Genomic DNA, 14007 nt, shown 5'->3' with positions numbered 1-14007 from the left:
GATATTGGATCGGAAAATGTGAAAACGCTCTTAACTGAACCATGCACTGATTTGTCTCTGTCTAGGTAAGCAGTCACCAACTCCATTGGTCTTACAAACGCAGAGCCAACCACTTATGCCTCAACGCCAGCGCAGTATACATCCTCGGAAGCCGCTGCAACCTTTCTAAACACAAAGCCGTAAGCCTAGATAATGGTATTTTATATGGTAAATACGACATTGTGGCCAATTGGGCCGCCCCAACATGTCGCCTCTCCCAAAACACTTTCGCGTTAAGAGGGAAGTATACCACGTACTCGTTCATACCAAAAAGAGACAATCTTTTTCCACTTCTAAAAATTTTCCATTTTCAATGATTTTTTAGCATTTTATTGACACAATGAAAAACTAGGTTTATAAATTTCCCTTTTTTTCAAAGTTTGCAATACATTTTTTTAAAGTGAATCCCATAAGCCTAAAACATTTTATACTTAAGTAATCGACACAATCAAAGTGATTTGTTAAGATTTAGTTAGTGGAAACCGTCTTCTCCCGAAATGGAATTTCATAGAAAATCTACCGTTATTTCGTTGGAATCACAAAGCTATTCTTCCCTCTTAAAAGAGTAGTCAATCTAATTATCTACTTCCTTGTATAGAGTACTAAAATATTCGTTTAATTCTACCACCCAAAGGAATACTATAATCATGTTTTTGGCAGATGATCAACTGACAAGCTATGATTAAAGCTCTTAATAATATTATAACGTTAAAGAATCCTTGGCAATATAATTTATGTCATTCCGTCTAGACTCTAGAGGTACGATTTATGCCAAGCATGCTTTGTAAGTAATTAAATGGGATAGCAAATCTAATCCTAGTTATAATCAACAACTAGATTAATTATTAAATCCTGCGACATTACAAACTAATTAAAAATGAATTATGTACATCAGCGTTTAGTTTGTGGGCGGCAAACGTGGAACAGGACTCTTCGTGTTCATCTTACCAAACTCTTATCTCAAATCATCGGATCTTAACGGGTTTCAATGTCGGTTGGATACGCTGTGACTCAATGATATTCATCTAGATGCTATGGCGTGATAACGGCGGTTACACTATGTGGTTAAATAATTTTACATAGAGCTACGAGCAGTATCTTAACTATTACGAAATATTACTTTACAAAAATTTACCCTGAGTTCTGTCCACCAAATTTCTGAGGAGCCCTATTATTACTTTTTGCTTCTAATGTTTCATAAGTCCATATTTATAAAATGTGTTTACTGCATATTGTAAAGGCATTATTGATTTAGCAATGAAGCCCACAGCCTTACACCCAGACATCGGGGTTGAATCACCCGCTCCGCTTTTTTTTCTACAACACGTATCTACAAATAATATAATAAATTGTATTGATGTTATGTTGTTTGTGCTACTACGTTTCTTAATCGTTATAGCTATTATCTATGATCTATCTATAGATAGGTACGAACTTACATATTTGTTTACCTAGTGTTACCTTTGCAAGTAGGTAAACGCACAGTTTAGACACTTGCTGAAGCTCAAATGAAATACTTATTATAACCTTACTAAATATTAATAATCTATTATGTACTATCTGCATTACTAAATAGATGCTAACTTAAGCGCTTTATAATTTTATGTAACTAACTCTGACAGTGCGTACGTTACTTTGATGATTTAATGAACCAAAATAGAAAGTTCACACTGAGATTAATCTTGTCCATTGCGGTTTTCGTAATCGCTAATTTACGTTAAAGCTTAAGCTTTGTAAGTCGCGCAGAACTTGGGTTTTATTCCAATCCCTTGCCGAGTGTAAGTAAATTAAACGCCCAAGTGATGTGATCAACGAGTGATCAAAAATAATCTGCCGCGAAAGTTGGCCGAAACATACTACTATAATATGACGAAAATAAATATGTAGTCGTAAAATTAATGAAAACGTCTAACATATCAGCAATCCAAGTAAATGGTATAGGTTAGCAGGTATTAGATAAGTACCATTCGATTTGAAATGTCTAATCATAATTAAAATATACACCATTTCATCATTTTTTAAGTAAAACAGCCAAGCTCTCGAAAGTGATCTCTCCACAGATCTTGAGGGCGACACTCGTTCAAACCTTCATTACGAGTAAGCTTGCACTTGGTAAGCAAGAGGAACACTTCGCTTTAACTATAGATTAACAAATTAGGCCGCAACTTTTAGATACATGTAATATTCAGTTGCTAATTAATTTTCAAATTAAAGTAAGACGTGTTTAGGAGATTATTTTCCCATTACTGGGAATTTATTTAATATAAATTCAATTATGAATATGAACCTCGGTATTTTTTGCAATTATGATCGTATATCGATCGGTCGCAGTAAGTATGTTTAATTGTAACGATTATTTTTGTAATAACATTCAAAAGCTTGAAGACCGTCCTATTTTTTTAAATATATTTATTTTAATATTCCATATTTTAGCGATGATTGTAAACAGACAGTTGATGAATTGTGAAAAACGTTTACTCAAAAACAGTATAACAAATGAATTAAAAAAGTATTTTAGATTTTAGTAGTATTTTAGAATTTTATGATTAAAATACCGGCCGAGTGCGCGTCAAGACCACGATATTGACAGACATTGGCTAACAAATTTTCCCTTTAACTTAAATGAGATTGTCAATTACGTTCAGCGAAAACAAATACGTTGAAAACATTAGTCACAATAACTTATTTTATTTTAATACAAAAGTTCTCACACTTGTTGAGCAACTGTCAACAAGTATTATAGTATTAAAAATTAATCCAGCAGACAACACCGCAGCCGGGTAAAATGTCCCTTTGGAATTTGGGACGTTTTTGATATCATAATAATTGTGTCAAATAATTTGTTCAGATAGTCATCTTTGACAGCACACAACTTAACTATTACCTATAATCTACGCGAATAGTATTCACCACAACCAATCGGAAGTTCTCAAACTAAATCTAGTTCCATTCGTTCAATCGTGTATTCAAAGCAAAGAATTACACACTTACAAATTCATGAATAAACATCGTGAGAAAAAAGAGCTCTAATTAAGTAATCACGCAGTAGCGGTAATCGTTTTAGAAGTAGTCAAAGCATAAGCTATTAACAGCAAATTGAGTGCGGGTCATACTAATGGTTAACTTTCGAATGCTCTGAACTTACTCAATTTAACCAATTGAAATGCGGTTTTTCTTTCTTGTGCTTAGAGTCCATTTTTGATAAAATTTACTTTAAAACTCGAGATTTTTGGCAGGAAATATGAGATATTAAATTTTAATAGCTATATCAGGAATTAACAACTCGTCCTAAATTAGTCTGTTTGTTTGAAAAGCAAAACAGTTATGTGAGGGAAAGTGCAGAGGTCAATTTTTTTTATACTACCTCGGTGGCAAACAACCATACGGCCCGCCTGATAGTAAGCAGTCTCCGTAGCCTATTTACGCCTGCTGCAACTCCAGAGCAGAGGAGGAATTTATTTATTACATCATATATTTTGTTTATTTGTTATTGACTTGTAACTATTTAGGAGTAGTTCACAGACCATTGAGGTATAGTACTAGAGTCGGCTCCTCTAACAAAATGTTTCCGCACCTCTATGAACCGGCCGAGCTACGAGCCGGCACTTCGGCGAGATGCCACGCAATTAAAAAAAAAAAGAAAATTAGAAACATTAGAAATGCCTTTCTGTTTTATGAAAGTGTATTCCAATAATATCAATAAACACAATAAAAGCAATATAATAACAATCCACTGCGAAAAACTCTTATTTTAAGCTCGTTTAGATTATTTTGGAACGTCACTTTAAACACTTGCGGTGGTACCCATTTTCTTTGGCGCAATGATTACATTTTGCAGATGTACCACGTAGGTACTAATGATTACCTTCCTTATTGTTTGCAGAATATATACACTATAATGATATATTACTCTTTATCTCGTAACTTTTTATAGTGTATTAACTATAAGAGCGATTTGATCAAAATTGCTACGAGTATGAGAATCAAATAGAAAGAGTTTTATGACTATTTTTATAAATTTTAAAATCGTCAGTGTCACATGTATAAAACAATTTCAATACACTTCTAAGGAAATAAATACATTTAATCTAGATTCTTTACAGTACGTATGTAGGCAGAAAATGAACAGTTGTCATAACAGTTGTGCCTCTGGCTAGCTACGCTTATTCTTTAGCTTAGTGATAGACGTCTAACGCCAAAAATGGCGGACAGAATTTGCTCTCGATAGCCAGTCTAGTACATTTATGTCAGTGTCACAGACCACCTGGACCAGAAGACGGAGCAACAAAAAAAAACTCAGTCACCACGGTGCTCCCGTTCAATTTTTTTTTATGATATTGGAGGCAAACAAGCATACGAATCGCCTCATGGTAAGCGATTACCATCACCCATGGACACCCGCAACACCATAGGCGTTGTACTTACAACACTACCACCACCATCATAACACCATAGGCCAACAACACCATAGGCATTGCACTTGCGTAGCCAGAATTTAAGATGGGATTACGTTCTTTTCTTAATTGTTTGAAGGTCATATCGGTCCGAAAATACTGCAGGCGACAGTTTATTTGAATATGGGAGCTTCATAATGGGGTGTTTGTGTGGTCTATGGAGTAGTCTATGGAGTAGTAATGTATGTACTTACTACTTACCTACAGTCCTACCTACATAAACAACACAAGCCTTATCCCGAATTTATAATTTATCGAAGATCAGGCTCATTTTTCCATATATTTTATTTAACCTATTTAATTAGAATAGATCACATATTTAACCGTGAGAAAATACTACCTTACCTAATAACAATATGCTGCATTTGTATTGCTTAACGAATTAGAAACAAGTAAACACTCGGATGTGTTTGTCCGAGATTGTTATCCACAGTGTCAGCGCGGGCGTGAAGCTTGTGTTATCATCACAGATCACTTAGCTACTAGATGAGCTACACATAATACTCATCGTGGTCACCCGTAGGACATTTTGACACTGATGTTTCGATACTGTAGCCTACCCACTATTTAACTGAGACATGTCACAAGGTATGCAAAGGGAAATGGAACGCATGACAATTACGACACGTGAATTAAATCCTGCACACGATACTGGTTCGATCGATGTATCTGACAATATCCACATATATTACGTAAACTGTTTAAATATAAGTTAAGGTCACATGACTTTTTTTAAGATCAAATTTTCGTATTTTAACCTTATCGACACATTAAAATCTTCTACATTTTTTAATTTATCAAAATGTAAATATATCTAAACTGTTAACTTTGGTAATGTCCATAGAAGACGCCGGTTTTCCTAAACGTTCTTGACCCGCACGTGACATGAAAAATTCCTATTAGCACATCATTTAATTCATGATAGTACCTACCTACAACACAAGCCTTATTGAGTTTACTGTGGGACTTAGTCAATTTGTGTAATAACATCCTAAAATATTTATTTATTTATTTTAATAAGTACCTATAACATGTGCAAATGCGATTTTTGCACTAACGAACTGGCACCACTTTGTAGTGCCCGTAAGGTACGAAGTAATGGTAATGTGACGTTTTAAAAATGTCACATTCACATATAAGTCAATATCTATATAGCGGAGTTTATAAGAAGTAGTCTATGGTTGTAACAGCACTTGGCACTCGGCCCGGGCGCATTGTGCAATGAGGGAGCCGTTTTTGACACTGACAGGAACGCTAACGACTCGCGAGGGGTCAAGTGTGTGTAAGCGTTTAGAAATTTATATGTTAAAAAAGCATTCTCTAAATATTTTTTGCTCCATATATCGTTTATTACATCCCATTAAAGCTGGACCTTGAAAAAGAATTTAATCAACAAGCTAAGGGCTTTTGAAATGTGGATTTATCGAAGGATGCTCAAAATAAAATGGACTGATAGGATAACTAATATCAGAGTTTTGGAAATCATGAAAAAAGATCTAGAGGTTGTATCAACAATTAAGAAAAGAAAAGCAGCGTATTTTGGACATATATATAGAAACAATAAATACAACCTACTGAAATTAATAATTGAAGGAAAAATTTAAGGCAAGCGTGGTCGTGGTAGAAGGCGCACATCATGGACTAAAAATATAAGAGACTGGTTAAAAGTGAAGAGCATAGATGGACTAATTCGCATGACTGAACATAGAGAGACATATAGACATATGGTCGCCAACCTCCTGGACGGAGATGGCACGTGAAGAAGAAGAAAAATGTTTCTGCCGTAAAAATTTACGAAGTAACTAATTTCTAAAAAATATCACAATTCGTTTCATTGCAACACCTAAATATAATAGAGGTTAATAATGGTACACTTTAGGTACTTAATAGAACTAAGATCAATATAATAGAATATCGAATCTAATGGATAATTAAATTTTGTTTCATCTGAAATATAAAGATATCTAGTAGAAGGGGTTACTGTTAAAAAAAGTATTTTTTATATCGATTCGTTTGTCGTTTTTATAATCGTTCGTTGGTAAACTCTGTCTCCCACCAGCTTTAATACGTAAACAGGTAAAATTCGCATAAAAAACAACAGCAATATTCATTATCAGACATCTTCAATTTTATTCAGTGTAAATGATACCAATCTTAAATTGCCCTCTAGATTGTTTTGGCCATTTCCTTTCACATAACTAAACTGCAATGAGAGTGTTATAAATTACGAGTATGTGATGTTATTGTACAAAAAGCTTTTCTAATGTCAGTTCAGTGACTGACTAGGTCAAGTTATCAGTACAAATTGCGTAGGTGCATAGTTTATACAATATATAATTTTACTAAACACAAAAAGAAAACAACCTACACGTGGCGTATCTACACAAAGAAAAAAACTGTTTAGTAATATACTTAATGTTAACTTAACAATCGAAAGTGGTGTACCTATGAACTCCTCTGTCAATCAGTATTTTCGTGTGCTTCAAGTTATGATTTGGTATGAAATCAATCAAAACGAAGTCAAATTTTTGTTGGCAGATACAGAAAGTTAGTTTCAATACATGGGATGGGTCAAAATTATTTTCGTAGTATTGTTTCTGACCACTCTGTCACGCATGTATTGGTGGCTACTACAAATAAATAAATAAAAGTCGAGTGTTATTGCATGTCTTTATAGCTGTAGATTATATTTTATATATACAAGAAAAACCGGCCAAGTGCGAATCGGACTCGCACAGGAAGGGTTCCGTACCATTATCTATAAAAATGGTCACCCATCCAAGTACTGACCCCGCCCGATGTTGCTTAACTTCGTTGATTAGAATCTCGAGATTGGAAAGAAATATTTATTTTATTCTGTCTTTTGTATTTGTTATTATAGCGGCAACAGAAATACATACTCTGTAGAAATTTCAACAGCCTGGTGACAGACGGACGGACGGACAGCGGAGTCTCAGTAATAGGGTCCTGTTTGACCCTTTGGGTACGGAACCCTAAAAAGGGACAAAAAACAAGACAGCGAAAATAATTTTCACCCAAATATTCGAATGGCGATTGCAATAACATGGCTGTCGTTATATTGTTGCATTGCTGTCGCGATCAATTTATCCCATCGCCGCACCGTTGTACAGTCAAGGTATAAAATATCGATACGGACAAAGTGACAATAATATTTACACAATATCTTAATATATGGACAATAAGGTCGTGTATACATATCTTTGGCAATTTGTCCGTATCGATATTTAATACCTTGACTGTACTAGCAATGCTGCCGCAGTAAAGCTGGTTGCAGAGTTGCCAACTTGCCATCAGAATGTCACCAGTGCGTTGTCAACATATTTATCTAAATATTCTGTATGTACACGAAATAATTGCCAGTTTTAAGAAATACTGTGACATACATAAGATTAATACTAGAAATAAGCATAAACCCGTAGTGCCCTTTACTCGGCTTCATAAATTAAAATAAAATCATTCATGGGTAATTGTTTAAGATTTTATAATAAACTTCCAAATATCATCAGATCATCACTGAATTGTCTGTTGATGAATTTGAAAATCATGTGAAACGTAGACTTATATCTAAAGCCTATTATAGCACACAAGACTGCATGAATGATGAAATACATGAATTATTTCTTATTATGTTAATAATGATGACATTGATAACTCGTATGTATATGCATACATATTTGGTATCCCGTATTTTTCGACATTTAGATTTTATTCTAGAAAGTTTCTGGACTATTATTTTAATACAATTCCAGTGTTCAACGATTTTTTTGTTAAATACTTATTATTAACTTTGACATCTCTTAATAATTCCATGTTTTTAGGTACGATAATAATTGCATCAATAAATTGCTCTGATATTTAGATTAGGATGATATTTTTAAATCTCGATTATTTAAAAGTGCTTGTTGCTGGGCTTGTTCAAAGAAAGAATATACCTAATGACTTTGACTCACCTTAGACTATTTCATTTTTCCGTACTGTGTACTTACGACCACTCTTCATCGACAGGGCAAAAAGTAAACAAAAGGAGCAATATAGATCGGCCCACTTCGAGCCCCATATTACATAACTTACACGTTATTCAACGGTTCCGGTCAGCGCTCGTCTTTCGGAACTGTGGATGCATCGGTGTGTGTAACGCCTTGTAAATTGGTTACCAAGAATTGATTTCGGTAGGTACCTACAAAACGATGGTAATTGTTATTATGTAAAAGAACATAATGGACTACGCTACGGTCGTTTGCCAGTTGGCATCAAGAATAATGAAAATTATACTTGATTGCTTACTTGAAATAAAATTTATTTTTATCGGTTGTATCATGAAATCATGATACAACAGACAACTTTGCCCTCTTGTAAGTACAAGAGGGCAAAGTTGTCGTTTAACCGCTGTTGCTAATATTGATACCCGAGCAAGCGAAAGATTCCAAATTTTGGAGAAGTGGAATCTTGGATTTCAAGGCACGAGGATTAAACAAACTTTGCCTCCGAGTGAAACACAAAAAAAATCCCCACACCAATATTATTACACATATATTAGTATCTCTTCTGTGGTATCATTCCATCCTTCCGGGATATGTTCCAGGGTGAATAACATAAATATCCTTCTTCCATTAAATTAACATCTATCCGCTACCTACGTAACTTTTCTCTGCAAATTCCTAACTCTACTTCCGATATTAAATACGTTAACGCAGGTTGTGTAACTAACATACTGGGAAACGCTATAGTGACTTCCCTTTTGGTCATAAATGTCAGTATCCAGAATAACACACTTGATTTGCCAGTACTGGACCGGTGCGACTAGATGCAAGTGCTGAGCTCGACTCGCCCATTGCTGTATTAAGCATAACTAAGCATCATAAACTACTTAGTAGCCGGTGAAAATAAAAGTGGCTGTGGGAAAAAGCATTACCAATGACACGTTTTCTTGGGCGTACCAAATCAAGAGTGCCTTGTTTAGTTTAATGAAGTTTAGTAGTTCTAAATTGGTCCTTGGAAAATAGGTATGTCTGCGCTAGGTAGTTCCCAAAATGTACGATTTGATTTAATTAAAAAAGCTTTCACAAACTCGGAAATGTTGATCGACACGTTTGCATTGAATTTTTTTAGATTTTTAGCTAAGATATCTAATAATAAGATAGGAATGATCATAAGATATCTGTATCGCCGTGTAACGTAACTTATCTTAAATTGCAATCTTGTTTTGATTTTAATATTATAACACAACTATGTTAACGTTCAGTAAGAACTAAGGAAAAGACGGGAAAAGGAAGGCCCAACCTAAGTATTGCAGCACATCCACCAGTTCGTCAAATGTGGGACTCTCGTGAAGTAATATTTTTAATTAATTGTCTTTACTATTACATCTTGCGATACTTCAAATTATTCGTAACGTTCTAATTTAAGTCTTACACCTTCGGGATAAATGTCAAATTAACTTCATATCGTCGGCAAGATTTGGGATTGAGATTGTATAAAAAGTAGATGAACAGACCGGTCCATGGAAACTTGTAGTACATCAAACAAGTTTGATATTTATTTTGCGGACATCTACAGTATGATTTGAACTGTTATTTTCTAATTAAAAGTACTATTCTTGATGCAATTTGCCCGTTGCCTTTATAAGTGATACTTTATAAATATAAAGGCAAGGAAATTAGCCTTTCTAATAATTTAAATAAGTTTAAAATTATAGTTCGTTCACTATAAAGTCCCTAATAACTTGCCACCAATAACGGATGTAATATATTTTTTCTCACTTAGCTAATATAATGTATTCATTCAGTGAAATTTAACTTCACCTATCTTAAATAAAACATTGTAAGGGTTTATACCTGAATTAATTATCGTTTCCTATACCATATTGAGAAACATATAGTGAATGGGCAAATAATATTTACAAAGTATGCACATTATTATATCAATTTCAAATTAAGTACAAATTATGCCAATGTCAGAGACTGGAATGCTTTTAGCGTTTGCGGCTGATGCCGTGAGTTAAACACCAGTACTTCCTAATACATCTATCCGTAAATATTATACTAGAGATTGAGGTTTGCACTCTTCAGATACTCAATGGCCCTTTCACTGAGGATCGCGAGGTGTTCAGTTCGTCCCTTGAATGTCCTATCCTTTAAATCCAGTAACTGTAATTCTATACGGCAAATAAATCTATTCAAACATGTACCTAACACAGCTTTTCTTGGCGTTCTGGGGGCTACCGCGAACCATGCTCGACGTGTTGCCTCCCTATCACACTTACGAACGAATTTACAAGTGCGACAGAGAGGCAATACGTCGAACGTGGTTCGCGGTAGGTCCTCTGGGCTTCATCTCACGTACGACGTGTACTTGATAAGGTCCGACCGAGATCTCGGTCTCGGTCTCGGTCTCGGCATTCTCGGCCAAAAATCGGGCCGAGATCTCGGTCTCGGCTCTCGGCCAAAATGGGCCGAGATTCTTGCCGAGACCGAGAATGAGCAATGAGTTATCATTGGTGAATTTGACTTTTCCGCGCACGATCCCCGGGGTCTAAGCCACTCGTTGGTTGCATCGCCCGGTTGGTGTGACGTTTTTTGTGATTTAAATTGGTTTCTTAGCCACATTTTAAGCCAATTACTTATCAAATACTAAGTGTTGGGATCGGATAGGCGCGGTTGCAAGTAATGACTTGTTAATTTGGTTTTTTTCGTTTTGTGGTAGTTGTTATTGATGAATAAATGGGTGTATATTGTTATCGGGATGTAACTTAGATTAACTTGTTGTGAGTGGAAGATGACACTGGATATTTTGATACTAAATATATTTGTGTCAAAGGGAAAAAGCAAAGCAGTAGGTAAGTACAAAACGACACCTGTGGCGGATATTTTGGGTTACAATATAGAACTCTTTATTTTGATTATTGTTATTTTACCTCTTTTTGTGCATATCCGTACTGAAAAACCGGCCAAGTGCGTGTCGGACCACGCATAAGGGAAGGTTCCGTACCTTCATATAATACAAAAAAGCCGTACAAGCAAAATAGCGTATGTTAGTGGCACTTTTGTCGTTTTAATAAGAAGATCAGTTTTTTTATAACTCTTCCATATTCAAAATAATTTTCCTGAAAAATTATTTGCTTATTTAGAATTTTTTTAATGGTTTTGCTCTCCCGGTTCAAAAGTTAGAGGGGATCACACAATTTTTTTTTAAATCGATTATTGTCAAAAGTATTTATTTAATAAAAAAAAACGTTTTAGCAACCTTTCTGTATTTTTAAAGACCTATCTAATGATGAGCCACATGATTTTTTTTTACTTTTTGTTACATTTATACGGAGTATATATTTGAAAATATATTTTACATTATTTTTTTCGAAACTAAGAAGTGACTTACATAATACATCTACACCTACGTTCCAACTTTGGTTATAAAATATACCGTATAGTTTTTGAGTAAAATGGCTGTGACATACGCATAGACCGACAGACATAGGACATGCATGACGTAACTACAAGGGTTTGATTTTTGCCATTATGGCTACAGAACCCTAAAAATACTGTTTAATAGCGCTAGGAATTGATTATGATAACTTTTTTCTGATAAATCGTCGAATTTCGATTATAAAAACAATTTTAGTGCAAAATTCGTATTTTTTCTCTATTTTATAAATTCTCGGTCTCGGTCTCGGTCTCGGCCGAGAATCCCATTGAATCTCGGTCTCGGTCTCGGTCTCGGCCGAGACAAAAAAAGCGTTCTCGGTCGGACCTTAGTACTTGATTTGCAGGCTCAACAGCATCATTGTTCAGCAGCGGCTCAGGGGGCCCAGCCAAGATGACAATCGAACATCGGCAAACGCCAAACGATAACAAAAAATGTATCGGGATGAGATGACAGATGCTACGAAGTCATGTACCTATTTCTGTATATTATTTAAGGGGATATGGGAGCTGTGCTCTTCTAATAATAATAAAAAATTAGCCTATATACGTCCCACTGCTGGGCAGAGGCCTCTCATGTTCTAGAAGGCTTGGGCTATAGTCCCCATGGGAGCTATAGCCCAATGCGAGTTGGGAACTTCACATACACTTTTGAATTTCTTCGCGGATGTATGCAGGTTTCCTCACGATCTTTTCCTTCACCAAACAGCTAGTGGTGAATATCAAATGATATTCCGTACAGAAGTTCCAAAATACTCATTTCTACGAGCCAGCATTTGAACCCGCGACCTGCGAATTGAAAGTCGGACGTCATAGGTACCGACTGGGCCACCACCGCTACATCAGATTTAAAAAATTTAGGTGAATATATCCATCGTGCTAACGGGGGCGGCTCCTAAAATTAGTGCGATAAGGACAACTGCAGCTTAGGTGAAAAATCCTGCGTAAAAATTGTAATCTCAAAAATTAAGGTATCGTACTCGACTGTTTCCCCCTCAAAAATGTTACCAACTGTAACGACATTTTGAAATCTAAATGGTAATGAAGTTATTTGTGTCGAGCTGTTTTGCTTCTTGGACTAATTGATATCAGTTTTACTTTTTCTTTGCGGCCTAGTTAATTAGGCCGTTTTCACATATGTTTGAAGTGCTCTAGCGCTTAAAAATATAAAAAGCAAAACAGCCCAACACAGATATGGATTAATATTAATTTGTGTTGAAAGATCATTACCTCTAGGGTAAAAAACCGCGGAGGAAAGGGTCGAGTACGTTTGTATGGAGAACACTCCTATATCCTCTTAAGCACTGCTGGTTTAAACTTACGTCCAAATGTACTCACCGCGAGACGGTGTGAGTGTGAATAATCTGATAAATGACTTATTATGTGTTATTAACTTATTACCTACTTTATTACTCCTATGAATTGTTACTATGTCTGTTACTGTTACTTATATGTGAGTATAATGATTCTTTAGAATAAGATACATATTAAAAAAAAAAATTACAAGTGTAATTGTTTTTAACTGTTCTAGTAAATAAAAGTAAGTATTCACAACCTACAAGTCAACAGTACGATACAAGGCATGCATGTACTCATACCCAAAAGCCGAACCGTATATAATCAGAAATGAGCAACACCCTATAGTTGCCTATAGCAGGTGGTTCGATTGCTCATCTCACTTGCAATCGGAATGATACGAATAACGCGGCAATTAGTTGGGCGAACTCCTTTCACTGTTTTTTACACACTACACGCACCTTAAACAGTATCCTATTATTTTTAAACTAACAAAATTTATTATTATACACCGAATGATTTAGATTATATTTCGTTACAATTTAGATAGAGGCTTACAAAGACGAAAAAATAGCCGGGGTTATTCTTTCCACTCGACTTTTCTTGGACACCTGTTTAGATTTGCATTATACTACAAGCAATATTTATAAATAAATAAATTATTTTTGCTACTAAGTAGTAAATAAAACTATATCGGTATTTATATCGTAGAAACTAGCATTAACATGCGTTAACAATCCTTACGGCGCCGGGTAATTGAAATAAATATTTTACACCGA

General features: G+C 35.1%; 1 long non-coding RNA gene across 1 annotated transcript; it reads left to right on the top strand.

Annotated features, from left to right (window-relative positions):
- The first annotated feature begins 8509 nt into the window (after positions 1-8509).
- LOC133525897 (uncharacterized) lies at positions 8510-14007 on the top strand. Its single transcript, XR_009800647.1, has 2 exons — positions 8510-8683; positions 12280-14007. It is a non-coding gene; the product is annotated as an uncharacterized LOC133525897 (long non-coding RNA).

This window comes from Cydia pomonella, chromosome 15, assembly GCF_033807575.1.
Source record: "Cydia pomonella isolate Wapato2018A chromosome 15, ilCydPomo1, whole genome shotgun sequence".
Classification (NCBI taxonomy): domain Eukaryota; kingdom Metazoa; phylum Arthropoda; class Insecta; order Lepidoptera; family Tortricidae; genus Cydia; species Cydia pomonella.
The sequence above is the reverse complement of the archived record's forward strand: the minus strand, read 5'-3'. Positions and strand labels throughout refer to the sequence as shown.